This window comes from Palaemon carinicauda, chromosome 1 (assembly GCF_036898095.1).
Source record: "Palaemon carinicauda isolate YSFRI2023 chromosome 1, ASM3689809v2, whole genome shotgun sequence".
NCBI classification, from domain to species: domain Eukaryota; kingdom Metazoa; phylum Arthropoda; class Malacostraca; order Decapoda; family Palaemonidae; genus Palaemon; species Palaemon carinicauda.
In genome coordinates, this window is record NC_090725.1 from 239,457,757 (window position 1) to 239,475,040 (window position 17,284).

The following is a 17,284-nucleotide window of genomic DNA, read 5'->3' on the forward strand; positions in this document are numbered from 1 at the left end:
AGAATTAGGTTTAAAGCTACTTCCAAACTTGAATAGTTTGAAGGTTTATAGACACCGATGCAGTAGATTTAGCTTCAGGTAACTTAAAAAGGGTTAAGTTGATTTTGACTTTGAAATTGATTTGATTGACCATCGAAATGTTTTGGACAAATAATATGTCATCATCCCTAAATTAATGTATGTGGTAGAATCAGTTACCGCCAGAAGTGATTCAACTTCATCTTGGCATTTTAGATCTACAGTGAAGGACAGTCAAGATTTAAAAGAGCTGCTGAAAATTTACAAATGAATATCGGTAAATAATAATCACACAACTTTGCTTGGCAACTTCAAATCTTCACCATTGGGAAATAATTAACTCATAGATCCTTCAGTATCCAAAAAGGGCAGTATTCTCGGGGCCTTCTACATATACTGTATATGCAGTTAACAAACTAGGAGGAAGGAACAGCACCATCTTGCTAAGATATTTATCTAAGATGCTAAAATATTTATCTAAGAGTTTGTCTGAATATATTACTATTCTTATTTGCCTATGAGAGAGAAGGAATTCTGAAGCATCTCTACCCAGTACTTTATATGTTTGGAATAGGGCCATACTGAATTTTGATGTTCTAAAGAGCATATTCTTATTGGATTGTGTCTTGTGATAGGTATCGTTTTTCTTGTGAAACTGGGCACTACCCAAATTTGTTAAAAGTTGCCATTGATACAATTTTGAGTACAGATTACATAACGAAAACTAGGGGAAATAAAATCTTTGAAACAACATATGACTCTGTTGTAAAAAAAAAAAAAAACACGAAGAAACTCAGCCTTCTAAATAGAATCAACAATTTACTTATATTGTAAGGATGGAAAATCCACCATTTTGGCCTTTCTTTCAAGGAGTACACAAAACAATCTTTCTACTAGTTCAAAGGACATTGTCTCTTAAGTCTGGTCCTGCTAAAGTATCTAAATTGAGCTCTTAGCTTTGTTCTGTTGTATCTAGATTTGTTTATTATCCTAGCCCTCCTAAGTCACGTAATTCTGTGTGAGGCTAGGTCTACCATCACATCTAGTTCGTTGTCTAATCTTGGTTCTCCTTCAAGAACTATTTGTTCTCGTACATCTCAGAGGCACTATCCGGATTATCTGGAATAAGGGAAGAGGAAGATGTCCATTTGCAAGTGAAATCTGGTTCTGTGAATTCCCAATGGAATATGGCTAAACTCTCACCTCTACCTCTAGGGATAAAAAAAAAAAAAAAAAAAAAATCAGCAAATCAGAATGTGTGTCATCTACACATATGCAACAAAAAAACAAGGAGGGTTTTGTATTCTCTGTCATAAGCACCGTGTAAGACAAACCTCACCCAGAGAAACTAAAACCCTTAAAACTTTAAATTCATTTGCAATGATTGTTGAATGGCATAATGGCCCAAATACCTAAACTCGTTATGACCATAATCTTCAATTACCTAAATCCCGTATGACCAGAAAAATATAAATAGCTTCCTCGGTAAACAAAGAAAAAGAGTAGTTCCTCTTCATCCTGAGGCTATTATTGTACACAAGTCCTAACAACTTTTCATTTTGAATTCGATTATATTTTTCCAAGCTGTGACTATCAATGGGATTATAGACAGAGTTGACCATATGTTCACTGTATCTTCCTCCTTGGTGTGGTTTCAGTGAAAAAGAATTTTATAATAGGTTGCCTTCCTACTCCATTTCTACTAAGCAGAGATTTCTGTGATCATAATCTTCAATGGCGTTATGATTTATTGTGTTCTAAGAAGAAAATAATAGAGGATATTATTGAAAATAATAGTCACTTTGTATAATAGTAGGTCAATGGCCTTTTATAATACCCGTGGTAATTATTGATGATAGTGGGTCAATGGTCTTTCATAATACCATTGGTAATTAATCATTGGTTATAGACTTAAACTTGTGATCCTCCAGCATCCCTCTGAATTGTGCATGGTCAGTAGTGACTATTTAATGGAATCAACCACACAAAACAATTGAATCTCCTAATGAAGGGAAGTTTGAAAAGGGAGGTTGAAGCAAAGTCAGACTAGGTTGTTACTCTTGGACATGAAAATCTGAATCTTTTAACTCCCGCATTGAAGCCGATAATTTTTACTTACTGAAACCACCTTGAAAAATACTGACGATGCTATACTAAAAAAACTAAAGGGACCCCTTTCAGACTTGCAGTTCAATGGTGAAACCAAACGTATAATGTTCTAAGAATGTTTGCTAGAAAATGGTACTGAAGGTGTAAAACCAGTGGTAGTTCTTGTCAAGCAGCGGATGTATTCTAAAAAAAAAAAAATACCAGAAAGAGTCATGGTTATACTACATTAGTAGAATCAATTAAAAAATTCCAATGACAGTTGTTTGGAAATAGATTTGAAGCCTTAGAGGCAAGTAGTATTATAGAGATTACAAAGTAACTTCTGTACAGAGGTCATTCCTTTTTTATGATTTAGCAATATAGTGCACTAGCTATTATGTCACAGACTGTAAACATTTGCGAAGGTCTATTAATTCCATATATGAGAGTGGTTTTAAGTTTTAGACTTCTAAGATTGTGGCTGTATCATCTATTAATAGATGTAATGAAATAGTATCCACATTAACTTTGAAAACCATGTTACCTTTGCAAAGAAAGTGAAATTTTTGGGCAGGATATTCAAACTCACTTGGATAAGTCGCATTAATTCCCTAAATTTGTAGGTTAAGATAGTATTAAGTGTTTCTTTTAGTTTTAATTTGAGATCAGATGAGCTATTGAATGTGTGTAATTCTATTCGTAGATCAAAGGTTGAGTATGGCTGCTAAGTATATTCTTGTGCATGTAAAGCTAAACCGGGAAAATTTATGCTGTGCTTAATATGGGGCTTTAAATTTGCTCTGTTAGATTTAGAACATTTATGTAGATACCAAAGAATCACCGCGTGATCAACGAATGGAGGAACTGGGATTGCAGTATCTCTGCAGACTTAAATCTGCCCCCATTATTATTATTATTATTATTATTATTATTATTATTATTATTATTATTATTATTATCATCATCTAAGCTACAACCCTAGTTTGAAAAACAGGATGTTACTGGCCCAATGGCTCCAACTGGAAAAATAGCCCAAATGAAGAAAGGTAATAAGGAAATGAACAAACTCCTCCTCAAATCTTTTTTAAAATCCTTGAAATTCTTGACAGACTTACGGTGGCCAAGATCATGAACGCCTTTTCATATAAGACTAAATTATTAAGTTGATGACATATATCTTAAAGAGGAAAAAATTTTTGTAAAGCGATACTCCTTGAAAGTCTCCCTGGCTCATACCTGAAGTATTCATATGCCAAACATCAGTCATAAAGAAACACATTGCAATAAAAAGGTTAATTCCAACCTTCTTGAACATGATGCTGTGCATAAAAGCTATATATTTATGTTTTAAAGTCAGAGAACGACGTTAAATGTGCTTTAGTTAACAAGGATTAATCATATTTAGTACTGCTGTAGAGAGGACTGCTTTGGTGAAGGCCCTGGAACTTGCCATGCAAACTAATGGTAAAAGTTTTGCAATATTCTGTGACTCCAAGAGTGCATTAGATTCTCCTAAAGTTAAAGTAGCCTACGCCCATTAGTTCTGAAGGCTCATGAGTGGCTCTCTCGCATTTCCTGTTGGCATAAAGCTGTTCATTCCTGCTGGGTTCCCCCTCTGTGGAATTTGTGTTAATGGGATGCCTGACAGCGAAGTGAAAGAAATTTCCTCTAACGTTATTCCTGAGAAAGTGTTTCCCACTCCAATATAAAGACCTATTATGTCCTATCTTTTAAGGAAATGGAAAGAAAGGGGGTTGTTTCCCCTCCTCACCAGTAATACAAATATAAAAGCATCAAAGCTTGTAAAGCCCATGGCTTAGTTTTTTTTATTAACGGAATAATTAAAGTAATTTTAACAAGACGGACGATTTATCACACTGATCTCAGGCTTGTATAGTTTAGATGGTGGCAATGTCCCAGTGTGTGTTCATCGTGACAATACTGTTGATTAAACATCTTAAAATGCCATTTAGAAGGTAAATCCTTTGCTGATATTTTAGATGTGGATGCAGATGTCCTTTTTTGAGTATATGTATGAAATTGGTCTTTTTAGTTACCTTCTTTTTCAGTATTTTGTTTTTAAATATGTGATTAGTATGCTTTTGTGTGAATGTGGTTTTTAAAATAATATTTTTAATAATTTTTTGTACTTCTAATATGATTTAAAAATTCATTATAGTCCTAAATGATATCTTTGATCTCAATGTCTGACCTCTGGCCTAATTTTATAATTCAGTCCAATGCACCATGTGAGGTACCCTGAAGGCACTTATTCCTTTAGGGATTTTGCCCTATGTATCAATGTCATTGTAATCATTGTTTGCTATTATTATGAAGGAGGATGTATAATCATATTCATCACCGAGGTTATCAAAACGTTTACATTCACCTTTATTAGAAAAATAACTGTAATATTCTTCACTTTATCCTAGCATAATTAGCATCATCGCAAATATGATAGTGTAATCCCTTGCCACCACAACCATCCTGAACGCAACCACAATTTATCATCGATGTTAATAATGAATGCTAACTTTGCTCTGGTCACCATATTTACAATTATTTCACCATTGTGATCTGAATGAATCATAATTGCCTTGCTACCATTTATATCATTTGTACATTACTCCTCATCCTTAGCATCATTATCACTAATATCGTTATTATTGGTCAACTTATCATCATTATCATTACCATATTTACCTGTCATTAAAGAGATTGTCAACATTGCAATAAACTAATCATCTATCACCTAATGATCACCATGATCTGAGGCGTCATTACTGTAATAAAAAAGACTTTATCAGTTTTTGTAATCTTATTTCAAGTATACGGTAATCTTACATATATATAAAAGGGAATTTATGTGTGTTTCTATAGAAAGAGTTATTAGAGAATCTGCAAAAAATCTAAAAGGATTACTATGTAAAATTCCCGAAGGAAGATAATGCAAGTGGTTCCAAGTCTCTTAAATGACCCCCTAAGGAGGCTGTGTGGGCAGAACCCCCTCCTGCGAGAAATCGGGCAGGCTGTCACCGTAGAGTTCATCTACATTACAAAATAATTCATAAAAATCTTGAGTCTTATGTAATTTTGCATCATGGAATCTAACGTCACTATTTTCATTTTGATCAAGATCCACCTTGAGGGGTCTATGGGCCCTATAATTACAGATCCCATAAAGCTGCATTCAGCGATAATGAACCAATTGCAATGAATTTCGATTTAGACATTGTATGAACATAGATTATTATGGGCTATATTAATTTAGATTTTCTCTCTCTCTCTCTCTCTCTCTCTCTCTCTCTCTCTCTCTCTCTCTCTCTCTCTCTCTCTCTCTCTTCTCTCTCTTTATATATATATACATATATATATGTATATATATGTGTGTGTGTGTATGTATGTATGTATGTATGTAAAAAGGCAATGTCTGTGTGTGTGTTTGTTCCCTATAGTAAAAATTTACAGGAACCTTATAGAGTATTTAATGATCTAGTCTTATGGTAATTTTCATCGAGATAGCTAACGCCGCTATTTCCATTTTGATCACAATCCACCTTTGGGGTCTACGGGCCCCATAATTACAGACTCGCTAAAACTGTATTCAATAATAATGATACAATTGCAATGAAAAACTACATAGGGATGTACTTACCGAATATTTAATGACTGAATCTTATGTAATTTTTATCGAGAGAGCTAACGCTGCTATTTCTATATTGATCACGATACACCTTGGGGTCTACGGGCCCTATAATTACAGACCCCATAAAACTGCATTCAATAATAATGAACCAATTGCAATGAATTTCGACATAGAGATTGTATGAACATAGTAATTCGGAATTTTTTCCCAATAAGGGTGTCCTTGGGGGTTGCCCCCTCCACACACAGCCTATACTGAATTTCTTTTCCATGTGATAAAATGTACAAATCTTACAGAATATTTAATGGTCGAGTCTTATGTAATTTTTATACTTTTTCAGTTTTCTACAAAATATTCCGAGGAAGATAATGCAAGTGGTCCTGATTCTTTAAGTGTCCCCCTAAGGGAGCTATGGGGGCAAATTCCCCCATCCTCTTAAAACCTCAGATATAGGCCTATCCAATTTTGCATACAAACTGAAAATGTATTCTTATGTAAAATTTTCAGAGGAAGTCAATGGAAGTGGTCCGAAATCTCAAAAGTACCCCATTGAGGGAGCTTTGGTGGGCAGAACCCCACCCACTTTAAACCTCGAATATATAGAATTCTATGTAAAATCTCATAGTGCCCCCTAAGAGAACTATGGGGGCCAAGCAGAACCCTTACCCTCTTAAAGATTCACGTAGAAGAAACATTAATGCCAACAGAATGACAGCTACACGTGAAGAAGAAGACGAAGACCAAAAAAATTCTTGTCTTGAAAATAATCAACAAAGAATTGCAGTACTAAGGAATTAGGAAAACAAAATAGAAGAATAACTCTACTAACAGACAATGATTGCTCAGTAGAACCAACAAACACAAGAAGAAGAAAATAATAGTTGCGTGTTCAGAAGTTAGAGCACGTCCGTTTAATGCAGAACAATGGTGTTATGGTGCCTTCACCTATGACCCAAGACATTAGTATGAAACAGAAAAGGTAATAAAAATTGACGATGACACAAAACTGTAATCACTGTGGTGCTCTGAAATGAAAGAATGAACCTCCTAAATTGTGTTATGGTAGAAGGAATGTTAGACTACCTTTGTTACAAAGATCATCTCCATCTTAACATAAGAAATGTTTTGTCTTCACAGTTGCAGTTTCCACAGATTAAATATTGGGCGGTAAGAGTATCTAGGATTTAAAAGACATGGCTGAGAACGAGTCATCACAAAGATAACTTACAAAAATTGACCAGTAGCATATACTGACGTTACTCTTTAATCGTACACCTGGGCATCGTTGAGCATCTCTGCTAGTATACATATATTCATATTGGCGAAGAGAATGAGTCCATTAACTAAGCAAACCTCGACAGAATAGAAATTTAGAATAAACAGAACCCAGAATTCTGGGTTACGAAATTAATTTCTTCATCAAGCATTGCCGTACAAGGTTTGGACACAGCTTTGGTGCCTCGACTTGATTGAATGTTTGTTATTTTTCTTCAACCCTACAAGTGTCATGAAGATAGTAATAATGTAAGTGATCGGGGATTATCCACTCCCCTTTTTGGTGGAACCACCACTTACTGCATAAAAATGAGGTAGGATAGCTAAAATGTTTGCCCGTTATGGTTTCTTACATGATAGATGTGAAGAACTCCTTTTCCTGCCTAATGAACTGTAACCTATTGACTATGTAGTCTTCTAAAAGGCAGTGGAGCTGCATCATGGGAAGGTAGAGTATAAATCTTACTCTTGGCCCAAAGTTGACCTTGAGGTAACTAATAAAAGGAGATTTCATTATGTCTAGCCTATAACAGCTCAAATGACTGACAGTTCTTTCATCTGACAGCCTCTACAATGTTTATAACGCTTTCAGAAGGCTGAAATAACTGGCTACACCACCACTTGCACTCACTGCACTAAGTTTTGCATTAGAATACATTCATGCTTATCCAGATTAAGTAAGGTAGGCTGTATCAGTACAGCCCATGTATTTAGACGAAACACTTTCTGTCCTGGCAGTGTAACACTTTGGCATCAGCTGAAATTAGAATGTAATTCTTTCAAAAGTAGCATTGTGCACTTATGTTTATAGGTAGTGGCATTTATATTATGTTCACTCTTTTGTTATGGTTGTATGTGGTTAGATTAGTAGGACAACATGAGTACTACATACACATAGATGTCCCAAATTACTATTAAATTACTCACAGAAAGGCTTAAATAGTAACATTTCGGCAACCTTAAATGGAGATTGGCCAATAATTCTTGCACTATGCAGTCGTATTGCACTATAACTTCATGCAGCTAATTTATAAATAAACTTTTGGGTACCTGTCTAGCCTGAGAAAATATTTTGATAATTATATTGTACAATGTTTTGAATATTGTTCTCATGTTTGATCTCGAGCAGGTGACTCCTCTGTAATTGGTTTGGTAAAAGCTTAGTCTAGTAAAGGAGTTATTTCTGATTGGGATGTTAATCTTAGCACCATATTTCAAATAGTTCTTTGTGATTACTGTAAAAGATTTTTCTGATTGTGACCATCCTTTGGATTAAAATCTCCCCAGTAGTAATAGTTATGCAGTTCATTCTAACTGTTGTGCTTTTACTTTTATGAGGTTTTATACCATATGGTTATTTTTGAAGTTCTATTCTAGAGATGAAAAATTTGTGCAATGAACTTCTAATCAATTGGTGTAATTAAAAACATTCAAACTGTGTGCAAATACCTTATGGTTGAGAAAGCTGATACAGACATATATCATAGTCATCTATTACTTATATCGTCAAGATCGTTATATATCTTACATTATTTTATTTTTCTTTCTCCCTTATTTTGCCCTTTCTTTAACTCTCCATTTACTTATTGTACTAGCTACTCTCTATATTGTGGTCTTTGGGCTTGTAGTCTTTTGCTTTTCAAGCTACGGTTGTAGATTGGATACTATGATTATTAATAATAAAAGTGGTGTTGTATAGATGTAGATGTTTAAACAAAACACTAGAAATGACTAATTTTCAATTTAAAAAAATCACCATCAAAACTGTTATCATAATCCTCAGAGTCATCATTGTAGTGACTGTCACCATCATTTCAATCAGATATTAGATAGAAATTGAGTAATACTTGAAGTTATTTTACAGATTCCAAAAGTTTAGGTAATACTTACCCTTGTGGTACAAAGAGAGAGAAGTATCGCAGTACTAAGTAATCCCTTCATAATTACCTTTCTCTGAAAAAGAATTAAAAGCATTAGAGGGTCCAGCAAAAGTCAAGATACAGGCATGCACATTCAATTAATTTCTCAATTTTTCACACATTCACCTCTTAATTTATACCTGCGCAGTGGCTTAATGCCACTTTTCATTTTGACCCATTAACTTCATGCCCTCGCATATTATTATTCTTTTTTATCTCCTACTTCAATTTTTTTTGTACATATCTCCCATGATGTTGGCAATTGTTGACATTCAACTTTCTCGATTTTTTCCATTGGTGTCAATTCTATGGGTGTTCTTTCTCTTCCTGTCTATCCTCATTCCATCGTTGCAGTCTGCCTCTTCCTCCTTTCCTTGATTTTTCCTACCAGACCTAAACTCTGAATCCTACATTCTTAACACTTTCTCCCAAATTCAAAGTGGCCCATTCTTTTTAAAACTATATCATTTGGTGAGCTGTAATGCATCTGCCATATTTTGCCATCTTATTAATCATTCACATTTAACATCTAAACAGCAAACTTGACTAAACATATGTTTTCACATTTTTTTTTTATCCTGATAAGTAATGCTCACATCTGCTTCCCTTATAAATTCTCCATATCATGAAAATAGATCAGAGTATATCATACAAGCCTGCCTCACCTCATACTTCCTTTACTGGTGGAGCAGATAAATATGTCTTTCATTTCCAGAAGCAAGTAACTAAAATTGGCACACAAACTCCTTGGCGATTGCTCTTTTGATAAAACTAGTTAGCCATTTAGATATTCAATATGGCAGCCATTTTTTAAAATGGACACCATTGCATTTTCAGAAATGTATTTCATAGTAAAATTGTAAAGAATTGTCTTATTTGAAGGATCTTGGTGTTAAAATATACATTTTTCAATAAGTAGGATACGAATTTGGAACAATCTTCCTACTTAGTAGCTTCCTTGTAACATATTATCAGTACAGGAATCATAATCAGGATAAAACGTGTCTATAATTATCATAGCGATATCAGGCTGATATATTGTTGGATGTACATATAGGCAGTAAGCCTATACTTGTTTGCCAGATATTGTCTTGTTGACTAGATGAGTATACAACACTTTTGACCTCGCAGCTGCAGTTAGACCAAAGCAGTAGCATTTGTACTTAGTGCAGCATTCTCGCTTGTATCAGCAGCTGGAAACTCTTTGTAATGGTTGGGAGCTCTTTTCAAATGATCTACCACAGATCTTTCTTGGCCTACCCCAGTTGGCTGGAATCTGTTGCTGGTTGACATACTGTTGCATGACTCCGCATGCACACCACCTAGTAGACAGGACGTTTCACTTGCTGCTGCAGCGTTGCTGAGGTCGAAGGAAAGACTATGTATGGCCTTCGCTTACTAGAAAACATGTCCGGCTTCGCATCTTTAATGCCTTTTGCGCTGAATATATCGTCCACCATGACCACCAAATTCTCCAGGTCTTCATTATGCAGGTTTGCCCGGCAGACTACTTCCTTTTGCCATGGAATGCTGAAAAGACATAGCAGCCAGGGAAGGCTTGGAAGAGGAGCAACCCTTTGATCTTTTCTGCAAGTGTAACACAAGTCATGTACAGGAACCAACGTCAGATTCTGACCTTGGTCAAAATTAACCCACAACTGCTGCAGACCTAACTCCTGAAGTCCCTGCAGAACACTGAGTGCAATGATAACATCTGTGCCTCGGGCTTTGATCATGATAACTTAGAACTTTGCTCTCTGCTTTCGTTACTTGACTGGCATGTACAAAGTTCTGAAATGTCAGTTTCTTCATGACAGCATGGTGACACTCCAGCCAGATTGATAGTGTGATTACTGACAGCATCTTCTTCCGTGGTTACAATAATCTCATTTGCTGTTTCCACATGCGAGATCTTATTAGTCAAAAATTTGAACAGCTCCCCTTTATGATTTTTTCTCAGAAAGTTTAATTAGTTTGAGTGAACTTTGCCGTCCCTTGTCACTCTGCGTCTCAACCCGCATCTTCTCTTTTAACTAATTTCACCTTTCAGACTAGGTGGAATTAAGCATTTTATACCATTTGAATGTCTTTGAACTTCGTGGAGGCAGACTGATCACTAACACCGCCCCATCAGTGATGATGATGTCTGCATCTGGCTCTCCCTTGGGGGTTATTACTTAGCTCTCAAGCATGGTAGGAAAGTAGGATTCACGACAGGTGTGGAGCTTTTCACTATCACTGAGGGCAGCAGGATGCAACTGATTCTGGGTTTGATGGTGGAAAACTTCAAATCACACACTTTACAGACACTACACTGAATCTGATGGTCTCCACTAGACATGTGACTAGCTCTGATAAGGCATGTGGGTTGTCACCATCTTTGGGTGAGTGTTATGGTTCCAGTATCTCGGTGGTTCTGAGTTACGTCCTCTCTACTGTGCAGGTCTATCAAGTAGATAAAATGGTATTTGAACACTTGTGCAATAGCATCTCCACTGCTGAGTTTTGCAAGAAGTTTTCTGTCCTTCAAAGGTTGGGCTCATTCATGAAGTCTCTTAATAAAGTTAATCATCCCATAACTTGTTGGAGTTTAAAAGATGGGGGCTTCTTTGTTACACATGGAATGCACTTTGCCTTCAAGGATAGTTTTACACAGCTTGGTCTGACATTTTACTGGCTGAGTGCACACTGCTCTTCTTTTTCTGTGTCTCTTCAGTTTTATGTTGTTTAACTTAAGGTGATAGCTTTGGTAGTACTTAACTTTGTTTCTCCTCAGAATTAATTCAATACTACCCCCTTCAATAGATCTGGCTGGATTCAGAGCAATAGTCATCTCATTAATTGCGGGAAAGAAGAGAAATATTAGTCATAATCAAAGTGTTGCCGTCGTGTTCTTGTAGTTACTGTCCACATGGTGAGTTGAGCTCTTCACTCTTTTATTTCTTGCCAAAACAACACTGTTCCAGCCAGTCTGAAATTTACACAGTCCTGGATCTGTATTTGCCATTTTGGTAAATGGTATTCAAGGTATCACAGTATGATAGCTATCTGTATTCAGTGCATCATAACCAAGGATTTATCCTTTTACCACCTTGATCACGATTATTGACAATAAGGTATGGGATGTGACTAGATTCGGGAATAAAAATTTATATAGCTCAATTGTTCATCCAATATTATTCTGGCCAACATTCGGATAACTACATGCAAGACTAAGTAAAGCCCCGTTAATCTTGTCTCAGCTATCCAAAGCTGACTTTCCCTATCAATTCAGCTGTGGATGTCTAATTAAACATCTATGTGATGTTGCATGTAATCTACAGTAGCAGACAGATGTGGTGCTTATTAGACAGCAATTAGGACGCTGATATAATTATTTAGGAACACTAAATAATCATTCTGCTGATACTGAACCCTATCTGAGTTTCACAGCAACAGTGGCATCCAGTGTGCCCAGGTTGTGCGTTTACATCTACTACATTGGTACAAGGAAGCCAGCGAGGATTCTACATTGTGAAAAATGTGGCATTTAACACCAAAATCATTAAAATAGGACAAGTCGTCTTGTCTTCATTGCGAAATGCAATATTTCTTTAAATTCAGTGGCATCCATCTTGAAAAATGACTGCCATCTTGAAATGTTAGGTGGCTAATGTATTGTATGAAAAAAAGCAATCCCTAATGAGTAGGTGTACCAATTAGGGTTCGTGTTTCCGGCGATGAAAATTTCTCCTGAAAATTTGCAGTTATTTGCTCCTCTATACCTCTTCCCATTCACTCTGGTCATCTGATTCCAATTTTTTTTTTTTTTTTTTTTTTTTTTTTATCAATGCAGTATCATGACCAGCACTTATGTAGTGTAGAAGTTTTTCTTGTTTTATATTTTTCACCCGCTGTAAAACATATTCTAAATTAACAAAGTATACTATGGTCATAAATCGTTTTACATTTCATTTTATTCCACTGCTACATTCTCAGCTAAATTCTTGTTATTTGCTGGCTTTCATGGAATTCACTTTTCCCCTTCAATTATTGTTTCCACACTTAATTACTTTCGAATTGGCTCGAGGTGGGGATAATTTTATGTTCAACTTTAGTCAAACATATTTGCACTCACATTTAATACAGCAAATCAAGTACAGTTATTCATCGTTTTTCCAAAAGTACTTTAATTTATACAGTATAACTGTACAAAATTCAAAATGCTTATATACGTAGCATCAGTAATAGGTTGGCCAAGACACCAGCCACCCAATGAGATACTACTGCTAGAGAGTTATGGGACCCTTTGACTGACCAGACAGTACTACATTGGATCCCTTGCAATGGTTACGGCCCATTTATTCTTTGCATACACATCCACAGAATAGTCCTCTGTCCTCATACACCTTCCAACACTGAGATTACTAAACAATTCTTATTCGCTGAAGAGCTTAACTGCTGCAATGTAATTTTTCAGTGGCCACTTTCCTCTTTGTAAGGGTAAAAGAGAGACTTTAGCTATGGTAAGCCGCTCTTCTAGTAGAAAGACAATTCAAAATGAAACCATTACTCTTTAGTCTTGAGTAGTGTCATAGCCTCTGTACCATGGTCTTCCACTTTCTTAGGTTAGGGATTTCTTGGTTGAGGGTACACTCTGGCCGGGCATGCTATTCTATCTTGTTTCTCTTCCTCTTTTTTTCTCAAGTTTTATAGTTTATTTACGTAAGATGAAATTTAATGTTGTTGCTGTTCTTAAAACATTTTATTCCGATTGTTCATTACTACTTTCGTAGTTTATTTTCTTGTTTCTTTTCCTCAATTGGCTATTTTACCTTATTGGAGCCCTTGATCTTATAGCATCCTGCTTTTCCAACCAGGGTTGTAGCTTAGTTTGTAATAATAATAATAATGATAATAATGATAATGATAAAAATTAAAATAATAATAATAATAATGATAATGATAATGATAATAATAATAATAATAAAGCCACTAGATGTAAGAGAAAACGGTTTTTCGAAGTAAACTTGTAGCTAACATTGAACACAATACACGCTACTATATTAGCAAAATGAGCACATACCCAGCCATAATGAAAAATAATTAATCCACACATACTACAATGAGGATAACAACAAAGACATTCATACCCACGCTCACATGAGATTTTACTTGGTAATGACGCTAAATTATGCAGCACTCGTAGGACGATAGTTGCATTCCCGCGGGATTATGGGGTGAATGTGGCCTTTGGGAGATAAAAGCGAGGGATTAAGACACAAAAAATAAATAGTCATATTGCGCTATTATGATCTTATCGTGCATACCGTGTTTACTATAAGATGATGTACAGTAGTGTTCTGTCATCTTTCCACTTACTGACTTATCTCTCCGTCTTCTTTTCTTCACACACACACACACACACACACACACACACACACACAGACACACACACACACACACATATATATATATATATATATATATATATATATATATATATATGTAAAATGTGTGTTTGGGTTCCCTATAAAAAGAGTGGTTAGAGAACCTTCCTAAAAACTGTGTGTATTCTTATGTAAAATTTTCCGAGGGAGCTATAGGACCAGAACCACCATCCTCTTAAAACTTGAAATATAACCAACTCTACATATAAAACTAAAGTGTATTCCGATGTAAAAATTTTTAAGGAAGTCAATGGAAGTGCCTGGAGCTGTGGTAGGCAGAACCCCACACACTTTTAACTTCAAGTATATACGATTCTATGTAAAACTAAAAGCATATTATTCTGTAAATAGGTCTGAGAAAGACAATTTTAGTGGTCGGAAATCTCAAAGTGCCCCTTAAGTCTAAGAGAATTATGGAGGTGGGTGGCAGAACCTTCATCTTCTTAAAAATTCAGATCGAATAAACATTAATTCTAGCAGAATGGCAGCTACGTGTGAAGAAGACAAAGACCAAAGAAATTCTTGCCTTGAAAATAATCAGAAAAAAATTTCAGCATTACGAAATCAGGAATCAAGAAATAATAGAATAACTCGACTTTAGGCTAACCGACAAGTGGTAAGTCACTGTCTATACAAGTTTACCGGACCAGGGTTTCGACTCCCGGCTTGTCACAAGCTCTTGTCTTTGTATGATTTCGCCTGGGGCTCTGATCCCGAGGTCGTTAAGACAATCCAGACATTAATGTATCAAAAATATATATGGCTTATTTGAATATATATATATATATATATATATATATATATATATATATATATATATATATATATATATGTATATATTTATATATATATATATATATATATATATATATATGTATATATTTATATATATATACATATATATATATATATATATATATATATATATATACATATACATATACATATGCATATCCATGCTTTTGGGGTTTACCTACTCTGATTCAATTTTCTTTAAATGCCATTGTCTTAGTGGCATCAATTTGTTTGCAGGAGTCTACATACTGACGTAGTGTTCAAATTCTCCGGCGTGAGAATTCGATAAAAGAGGTGGCGATTTTATGATTCCTTTATTTTATCAATATAGTTCAGTTTTGCCAAAACTATGACTTGTTCGAGTGATTACTAATTTATGTTAGCATGATCATGCAATTTATTGATAAAACAATATTTTAAAATCTGCAAGAAAAAAAAAGGAAGAGTAAAATATTTAAACATTTCCGAGATTCTTTGAAGATTATAAGAGGAATTGGACAACGAAGTGAGTAAATGCTAATATATATATATATATATATATATATATATATATATATATATAAATTATATATATATATATATATAATATATATATATATATATATATATATATAATGTGTGTGTGGGTGTGTGTGTATGTAGAAGAAATATGTTGTCAGGGTTGAGTAGGGGCCATGGCCACGTTGTAGTAGCAGTGCTGCTGCCTGTCAATGATATTACATCCTTGGGGAAGAGATAGCCATTGAAATGCATTCATTCTATGGGAAAATGTAATTTGACTCATGCTGAGTGTTTGCACATCCTCCACGTGGATGCTTGCATGTCAGCTCCAGTAATGATAGGGCAGGCATTGTTGCTTGGTCTGTGAACAATCTGGTTTCCGTCAATTGGGTATTTCTGAGAGGATTTTTGTTTGTGCATATCGATCTAATATTCAATGTTCATAGCTTAAACTATGATGAGTCGGTCGAATTTGTTTTCCATGTGAACAATCAGGGTTCTGTCGTTTGGTTCTTTCAGGTAGGGTTTTTCGTCGGGGATATTGATGTGGTGTTGACCCTCTAATTTCTATGTGGTAGCATATGTCTTCGGAGTGATGTAGTATTGTGTCCGATATAGACTTTTCTGTGAGATTTACACATCTCCCTCTAGACAATAAAATTTGTACACTATGTTTGCAAATGGGTCCTTTGGTCCTCTGGGCCGATACTATTTCTCATCACTGGGGTGCTGAAGGACTTGGTATAAACTGTGCTGTACTCTTTGGTTAAAGGCTTTCTGGGTAACACCACTGCAGATAATTCCTCATTAGGCGAGACTTTCACACTTGTAAGCTGATCCAAAGTTTACAAGATGGTAAACAGTTTGGTTGTTTTCATTAGCTTCTTTTATTGTGGGCTGTTGAATTTTTCTATTATCATATCTATTCTATCATGATGTCAGGACATCCATTATTGGTTGGCAGTTGCCATGTTTGGTTTAGTTCTAGGTCTATGTCTGACTTTTTGTATGTCTCGGAGCTTTCGTTTCTTGTGCTCAGGTTTCTTCCTACCTCATTTGATTTTGTTTACTGTATACAGTTATTTTGAGTTGGTACTCCTGCTGTTTACCTAGGACATCTAGGAAAGCAGAGTCTTTTGTTGATTGATTTTTTTTTCTTTTTTATAAAGTAGAGAGCAGAATTTCTTCACTGTGTGACCACTAATTCTTTTGCGTCATTGTTTTTAGTCATGATTGATATATCATTGATACACCGTGCTTAAATTTTTGGCTTGAATTTTGGTATATATACAAAAGAGTCCCAAGAGAGGACCCCTATGACTGTGCTGTCAATTTTTTTTAAATAGTTGCCTAGTGTGAGAGAGGAACGAACTCCTTGGTACAAGCTATCAATGTCTCTCAAATGACATCTCAGATATACACAGGAGTTCCTTATTGGATCTGTATACTCAATCTAGTATTATAATTATAGTTTCCTTGACTGGGACGTTTGTGAAGAGGCTCTCTACATTAAGGATCCTTTCTTGTATAATAAGCTAATTAACTCTACTGCTGATTTCAGTGAGTGGTAGTCAACTATGAAGGGGATAAGTCTCTTAAGTAATTCTTTATCT